Genomic DNA, 9,218 nt, shown 5'->3' on the forward strand with positions numbered 1-9,218 from the left:
AATTCATACTCTGCTAATATGAACATTCTTTTTTTTTTTTTTTTCCGAGACAGAGTTTTGCTCTTGTTACCCAGGCTGGAGTGCAATGGCGCGATCTCGGCTCACCGCAAGCTCCGCCTCCTGGGTTCAGGCAATTCTCCTGCCTCAGCCTCCTGAGTAGCTGGGATTACAGGCACGCACCACCATGCCCAGCTGATTTTTTTTGTATTTTTAGTAGAGACGGGGTTTCACCATGTTGACCAGGATGGTCTCGATCTCTTGAGCTCGTGATCCAACCGCCTCGGCCTCCCGAAGTGCTGGGATTACATGCTTGAGCCACCGTGCCCGGCCATATGAACGTTCTTATTTATATTTCCCAGTGTACATGTAGAAGTGTTTTTTGTTTTGTTCGTTTGCTCATTTGTTTGTTTGTTTGGTAGATATGGGGTTTCACCATGTTGACCAGACTGGCAGCCTGGTTCTCAACTCCTGACTCAAGTGATCCACCCACTTCAGCCTCCCAAAGTGCTGGGATTATAGATGAATGCCACCATACCTGTCAAATGTTTGTAGTTTTAGAAGAGATGGGGTTTTGCCATATTGGCCAGGCTGGTCTCAAACTCCTGGCCTCAAGTGATCCGCCTGCCTCAGTCTCCCAAAGTGCTGGGATTACAAGCGTGAGCCACTATACCCAGACTTGCATACTGTGTTTAAGTAGATTTCTTGTTTTTAGACAGATTCATTGTCTTCAGAGTCAAATGATGTGGAGAACTTCGTCTATAACAGGTTTCAGTAGAGTAACTGTGCTTAGTTGGTTATAATGGCTCACGCCTGTAATCCCAGCACTTTGAGAGGGTGAGGCTGGCAGAGTACCTGAAGTCAGGAGTTTGAGACCAGCCTGGCCAACATGGGGAAACCCCATCTCAAAAATACAAAATTAGCTGGGTGTGGTGATGCACACCTGTAATCCCAGCTACTCCAGAGGTTGAGGCAGGAGAATCGCTTGAACCCGTGAAGCGGAGGTTGCAGAGAGACAAGATCATACCATGGCTCACGCCTGTAATCCCAGCACTTTGGGAGGCCCAGGTGGGTGGATCACCTGAGGTCAGGAGTTCAAGACCGGCCTGACCAACATGGTGATACCCCATCTCTACTAAAAATACAAAAATTAGCTGGGCATGGTGGTGCCTGGGATGGAGTGCAGTAGTACGATCTCAGCTCATTGTAACCTCTGCCTCCCAGTTTCAAGTGATTCTTTTGCCTCAGGCTCCCGAGTATTTGAGATTACAGGCACCTGCCCCCACACCCAGCTAATTTTTTGTATTTTTAGTAGAAATGGGGTTTCACTATGTTGGCCAGGCTAGTCTTGAACTCCTGACTTTGTGATTCGCCCTCCTCGGCCTCTCAAAGTGCTGGGATTACAGGCATGAGCCATCGCACCCAGCCAGGGCTTTCATTTCCTTAATCCTCATGATCAACCCATGGATGAGATAATATCCTTATTTCACAAATGTAGAAACTAAAGATGAGAATGGCTAGGTAACTCACCTGAGGAAACAGCCTGTGAAGTTGCAAAGCCCAGACAAGGTGCCAGGTCTGTCTGACTCCAAAGCTTGTGGCCTAACCACTGTGCTGTATCGAATTCTATGGTCCGTGTTCTCCAGAAGCTTATAGTCCAGTAGAATCATGAATAAATGACTATTACAGTATGGTGCTTTTACATCACCCAAGAGGAGCACCTGAGCTGGATTAGTCGAATCCGTAGGAGATTCTGAGATGCTCAGAACTGAGCCAGAAAGCTTTGGTCATTTTCAGCTGATTAATTATATATTAGATTTCCTAGAAAAGGAGGCCTTCCTCCTGTATGGCTCTCCCTGTTTGTGTCTCCTTCCCTCAGGCCTATATATTAATACATAAAATAACCCATTATCATACAACGAAATGAAAGCAAGGATCAGCACAGGGATGGATTCTGGACTCAAGTGATGATATTGCAAGGCTAAAATAAATTTCCTCTTTTGGCTGGGAGCAGTGGCTCTCACCTGTAATCCCAGCACTTTGGGAGACCAAGGCAGGCAGATCACCTGAGGTTGGGAGTTTGAGACCAGCCTGACCAAAATAAAATACAAAATTAGCCGGGCGTGGTGGTGCATGCCTGTAATCCCAGCTACTCAGGAGGCTGAGGCAGGAGAATCGCTTGAACCAGGAGGTAGAGATTGCAGTGAGCTGAGATGGCGCCCTTGCAGTTCAGCTTGGGCAATGAAAGTGAAACTCCATCTCAAAAAAAAAAAAAATCCATTTTGCTAGTTTTTAATTTGCTTCAAAAAGTACCTGTAGGCCGGGCATGGTGGCTCACACCTGTAATCCCAGCACTTTGGGAGGCCGAGGCAGGTGGATCACGAGGTCAAGAGATTGAGACCATCCTGGTCAACATGGTGAAACCCCATCTCTACTAAAAATACAAAAAATTAGCTGGGCATGGTGGTGTGTGCCTGTAATCCCAGCTACTCAGGAGGCTGAGGCAGGAGAATTGCCTGATCCCAGGAGGCAGAGGTTGCAGTGAGCCGAGATTGAGCCATTGCACTCCAGCCTGGGTAACGAGAGCTAAACTCCATCTCAAAAAAAAAAAAAAAAAAGTACCTGTAGTTTCAGCTACTTGGGAGGCTAAGGCAGGAGGATCACGTGGGCCCAGGAGGTTGAGACTGGCCTGGGCAATATAGCAAGACTCCACCCTATCTTAAAGAAGTATAACAAAAATGTCATCACATTGCTGTAGAAATAGCACCACCTTGTGGCCCTTGAATAGTTTGTTTTCCACTCTGCTTTGAAAGACATGGTGCTTTCTCTCCAGTAGATAAAATTGAGTAGCATTTAAGTAGTACTAAGGTGTATTACTCAGATTGCTATGCTGAAGAAACAAACCTTGAATTCTCAATGGCCTAACACAAAGGATGTTGTTTGTGCTGTGTGCATGTGTTTTGCTTTGTTTTTGCTGATCCTATATTTGTTTTTTGTTTTTGTTTTTGTTTTTGAGACGGAGTTTCACTATTGTTACCCAGACTGGAGTGCAATGGCACGATCTTGGCTCACCGCAACCTCCACCTTCTGGGTTCAAGCAATTCTCCTGCCTCAGCCTCCCAAGTAGCTGGGACTACAGGCGCGCACCACCATGCCCAGCTAATTTTTGTATTTTTAGTAGAGATGGGGTTTCACCATGTTGACCAGGATGGTCTCGACCTCTTGACCTCGTGATCCACCTGCCTCGGCCTCCCAAAGTGCTGGGATTATAGGCGTGAGCCACCGCGCCCGGTCTTGTTCCTATATTTCAAAAAGGCTTTGCAAGCAAGATTGAAGTCTGGATGGAGGGACAAAAGTTGACCTTCTTGGGATACATTGCAACATGTAGCTTTTAACGTGGGGAGGGAGAGATCATTTATACCTCACACTTTGTTGGCTCTGACTAGAAAGGACACAAGTTATTTCCATTCATAGGTCTTTAGCTAAAGGAATCACATGACCCCTCCCTGCAAGGGAGGCTGAGAAAAGTAGAGAACGATTTGGATATTTCCCAAGCATTGCTGCTTCTGCTGTAAAGTTAATTTACAATGATGCATTCTTAGAGAAAGCTGGAACAACGCTAGTACTGGACATGGTTTTTGTTTGTTTTGTTTTGTTGACATAGGGATTCACTCCATTGCCCAGGCTGAGGGCAGTGGCACGATCTCAGTTCACCGCAACCTCTGTCTTCTGGGTTCAGGAGATTCTTGTGCCTCAGCCGCCTGAGTAGCTGGGATTACAGGCACCTGCCATCATGCCCTGCTGATTTTTGTATTTTTAGTAGAGACAGCGTTTCACGTTGTCCAGGCTGGTCTTGAACTCCTGACCTCAAGTGATCCACCTGCATTGGCCTCCCAAAGTGCTGGGATTACAGGCATGAGTTACTGTGCCTGGCTGACAGTTACTTTATATTAAAATCTTTAAGTGATGGTTCAAAGGTTTCTGGGTATACCTCACTAAGTTTCCTGCAGAGTAGTTTACTTTCTTTTTTTTTTTTTTAAGATGTAGTCTTGCTCTGTCTCCCAGGCTGGAGTGTTATGGCACGATCTTGGCTCACTGCAACCTCCACCTCCCAGGTTCAAGCAATTCTTGTGCCTCAGTCTCCCCAGTAGCTGGGATTATAGGTGTGTGCCACCACGGGTTTTATTTATTTATTTTTTATTTTTAGTAGAGACAGAGTTTCACCATTTAGGCCAGGCTGGTCTCAAACTCCTGACCTTAAGTGATCTGCCCGCCTCGGCCTCCCAAAGTGCTGGGATTACAGGTGTGAGCCACTGCACCCAGCCTACTTTTCTCAGTGGATGCTTTACATACTACCTCATTGCATGTCTTCAATGGCAGATTCTTTTTTTTTTTTTCATACTCCCTCTGGTGTGTATCCTGAATGTGGCAGATTCTTTATTCCAGTACAAAGGCCTAAGTACTTGCAGTGTGTTAAGTACTTAGAGAAGGAGATACAAAAATGAATAAAATCTGACCCCTTCTCTTCCAAGCGTGTAGCCTAGGAGACAGACAAGTATAACATAACGATACAATTCTAAAACAATAGATATTTTGAAGTGATACAAACTTGGATATGAATTCTGGTTCACCATCTACTAACTCTGTGACTTTAATCAAAATTACTCAAGTTCCCTAAACCTTGTCTTCCCTGTTATAATACAGGGTTAATAATATTCTGCCTATCTACTAGGATTCCTAGGTTTAAAACTAGTACATGTACAATACTGTATTGTCTAACATCTAATAGACACTCAGTTAACAGTAGCGCCACTCAAGGCAATGTCATAAAACTGCTGTGCGATATAAAAAGTGCTATCAGTAGAAAGGAAAGAGAATTACTTTTGACTGGAGGTATCTGGCAAATTTTCACTGAGGCTGTGATGTTTGAATTGAGGCTTAATGAATGGGTAAGATTTAAATGGGGAGAGATGGCCAGCCACAGTGGCTCACACCTGTAATCCCAGCACTTTGGGAGACCAAGGCAGGCAGATGACATGAAGCTAAGAGTTTGAGACCAGGCTGGCCAACATGGTGGAAACCTGTCTCTATTAAAAATACAAAAATTAGTACAAGTGGTGGCGTGCACTTGTAGTCCTAGCTACTTGGAGGTTGAGGCACGAGAACCACTTGAACCTGGGAGGTGGAGGTTGCAGTGAGTCAAGATTGCGCCACTGCATTCCAGCCTGGGCGACAGAGTGAGACTCTTTCTCAAAAAGAAAATTAAATAAATAAGTAAGTAAATAAATGGGGAGAGAGGGGAGTTGAAGTAGAATCAGCAGAAGTAGCTGGGCATGGTGGCGTGTGCCTGTAGTCCCAGCTACTCGGGAGGCTGAGGTGGGAGGATTGGTTGAGCCCAGGAGTTCTGGGCTGTAGTGCACTATGCCAATCGGGTGTCCGCACTAAGTTCAGCATCAATATGGTGACCTCCCAGGAGCGGGGGACCACCGTTGCCTAAGGAGGGGTGAACCAGCCCAGGTCGGAAACGGAACAGGTGAAAAGCTATTCACAGGTGCTGATCAGTAGTGGGTTCGCACCCGTGAATAGCCACTGCACTCCAGCCTGGGCAACATAGCGAGACCCTGTCTCTTTAGAAAATATGTATATATGACTGAGTTAATTCTGAATAAAAATAATTAAAATTAAAAAGAAAAGAAAGAAAAAACGCAATTTTTAAAAAAAAAGAATGAGCAGAAGTATCCAGGCAGCAAAGTGACATGTTTTAGCATGGTCATATGGGTACAAATGGAACTAGAAAGGTAGGTTGAAGTCATCACAATGGTCTAGATTATTATGCTAAGGGATTTGAGGCTTATTTTGACATCTTTCTGGAACCATCTAAGCCTTGTTTCTTTGTTTGTTTGTTTTTGTTTTTTGACGGGGTCTCACTGCATTTCCCAGCCTGATCTCAAACTCCTGGCCTCAAGCAATCCTTCCACTTTTGCTCCCAAGTAGCTGGGACTAAAGGAATGGACAACCACACCTGGCTCCCAAGATTTTTGATTTGTTGAATGTCAAACCTATTATTTGGGAAGGTGAAGGGCTATGAAAGATGAAACATCAAAGATTTACAGATAAAGATACCAATTAGCGGCCGGGCGCGGTGGCTCAAGCCTGTAATCCCAGCACTTTGGGAGGCTGAGGCGGGTAGATCACGAGGCCAAGAGATCGAGACCATCCTGGTCAACATGGTGAAACCCCGTCTCTACTAAAAATACAAAAAATTAGCTGGGCACGGTGGTGCGTGCCTGTAATCCCAGCTACTCAGGAAGCTGAGGCAGGAGAATTGCCTGAACCCAGGAGGCGGAGGTTGCGATGAGCCGAGATCGCGCCGTTGCACTCCAGCCTGGGTAACAAGAGCGAAACTCCCTCTCAAAAAAAAAAAAAAAAGATGCCAATTAAAGGCCAGACATGGGTGGCTCATGCCTGTAATCCAAGCACTTTGGGAGGTTGGGGTGGGCAGATCACTTGACATCAGGAGTTCGTGACCAGCCTGGCCAACATGGCGAAATCCCATCTCTACTAAAAATACAAAAATTAGTTGGTTTCTCATAGAACCAAGAAAAAGAAAAAAAAAATTAGTTGAGCATGATAGCAGGTGCCTGTAGCTCCAGCTACTCAGGAGGCTGAGGCAGGAGAATTGCTTGAACCTGGGAGGCAGAGGTTTCACTGAGCAGAGATCACACCACTGCACTCTAGCCTGGGTGACAGAGCGAGACTTCATCTCAAAAAAAAAAACAACTAATTAAAAAGTTATGCATTATGATAGTCTTTATCAACCTGTATAGTGGGATGTTAGAATTTATATTGGCATTTAAGATCGTCTCATAAAATGGATGTAAATTTGAGGAGGAATAGCACAGAAATAACATATTGTCTGCTTTCAAAACCTGGTTGGTAAGCCAGGTACAGTGGCTTACATCTGTCATCCCAGCACTTTGGGAGTCTGAGGCATGAGGATCACTTGAGCCCAGGAGTTCAAGAGCAGCCTGGGCAACATAGCTGTCGTCTACATAGACCTTGTCTACAAAAAATAAGTTATCCAGGCACAGTGGCAGGCGCCTGTAGTCCCAGCTATTCAGGAGGCTGAAATTGGAGGATCACTTGGGTCTGGGAGGTCAAGGCTTCAGTGTGTCGTGATCACACCACTGCACTCCTGACTGGGTGATAGAGCAAGACCCTGTCTCAAAAACAAACAAAAAAAAAAAAAAAAAAAAAAGAGAGAGAGAGAGAAGAGAGAGAAGCTTCTTGGTGAGACTGTAAAATACAGGTAGCTTTCATATTATAACCTGTTTATTAAGCAATTCCCTTATTACACTATCCCTTATATTTCTGTCCTCTCACTTCTCCTGGCTGCATTCCCTAATCTTTTCCTTGTAACACTTCTTTTCACTTTCTACATGACGCTTGTCCTTAAGCTCGGTTTTGGGGTTCTTCACTTACCATTTTGTCAGATTTGTCTCCTGACATCCCCCCTTCCCCTCGCTGTTGGTTCGGAGGTTTCAGTGTACAGTCCACTGAGTTGCATACAGAGCAGTTTACTTTCACTTAGCTGCGTATTTGACATGCTCCCTTATTACATGTCTCTAATGAAAGATTCTTTATTCCAGGGCGCAGTTAGCAGGAAAATTGTTACAGGGTGTGTAATTATAGCTCTCACAGTGAGGAGCATTGCACTGATTGCTTCATAACTGAGGTGACTGACAGCTGAGAATTACACAGTATTGGCAGCTGTTCACCACTGTGCAAGTGCATTTAAAGAGCTTTCGTGCTTCAGGTTTGTTAGTGGCTTTGCTACATATGCTCCTGAACAATCTCTGACAGAATTATTTGTTTCCATATGGGACAGATCCCTGATAAGGCAATACACAGGCTGGAACAGATACAGAATATGAACAATGTCACTGGACTTAGTGAATATAAATAATAACAAGGATCCTTTTTACATAGAAGGAAAATGTACATTAGTGACATCCCTGTTGCAGACATGGCTCACATTCGCAGTGTTATAGCAACCATAAAAAGTTTGATAACCCAAAAACACTGAAATCGTTTCTTTCATAGTTGGACCCTGAACGTTTTTTAAACATGGGGACCCAGCCATGCCAAAGCATTGCTGCTCACCTAGATAACCAGGTTCCAGTTGAGAGCCCCAGAGCTATTTCCCACACCAATGCTAATAAACCGTCGAGTTACTAATGCGTAGTTACTAATGCCAAGGCAGGCTGATCATGAGGTCAGGAGTTTAAGACCAGCCTGGCCAACATAGTGAAACCCCGTCTCTTTATTTTATTATTTCTTTTAGAGAACTCCTAAGTCTCAGAAACCCCATTTGTACTAACAAAAAAAAAAAAAAAAAAAGAAAGAAAGAAAAAGAAAAGAAAAAGAATCTGCGTAGATTTGCATTTCATCAGATAGACAGTGCACCTGAGATAGCACTGTGGAACCCAGATTTTCCCTGTCCCTGTCTGATACTTTGGTAACATACACGGACCAGCTCGGTCTGTATCTGTTGCTATGGAATCCCTACTAGTGAACTCGCCTAGTGCCATGGATTTTGCTGAGCATGGATTTGTCGAATACTCAATACTTATTAAGTTCAATTTCTTTCTTTTCTTTTTTCTTTTTTGAGACCAAATCTCGCTCTGTCACCCAGGCTGGAGTGCAATGGTGCGATCTCAGCGAACTGCAACATCCGCCTCCTGCGGAGATTCAAGCGATTCTCCTGCTTCAGCCTCCCAGGTATCTGGGACTACAGGCGCCCACCACCACACCTGGCTATGGTTTTTTTTGTTTGTTTGTTTTTTGTATTTTTGTATTTTTAGTAGAAACTGGGTTTCACCATGTTAGCCAGCATGGTCTTGATCTCCTGACCTCATGATCCTTTCACCTCAGCCTCCCAGCGTTCTGGGATTACAGGCGTGAGCCACCGTGCCCAGCCTTTTTTTTTTTTTTTTTTGAGACAGAGTCTCACTCTGTTGCCGGGCTAGGGTGCAATGGCGCCATCTTGGCTCACTGCAACCTCCGCCTCCGGGGTTCAGGCAATTCTCGTGCCTCAGCCTCCTGAGTAGCTGGGATTACAGGCATGCGCCACCATGCCCAGCTAATTTTTGTGCTTTTAGTAGAGACAGTGTTTTGCCATCTTGGCCAAGCTTGTCTCTCTCTTTACCTCAGGTGATCTG

The sequence above is a fragment of the Callithrix jacchus genome, chromosome 18 (genome assembly GCF_049354715.1).
Source record: "Callithrix jacchus isolate 240 chromosome 18, calJac240_pri, whole genome shotgun sequence".
Classification (NCBI taxonomy): Eukaryota; Metazoa; Chordata; class Mammalia; order Primates; family Cebidae; genus Callithrix; species Callithrix jacchus.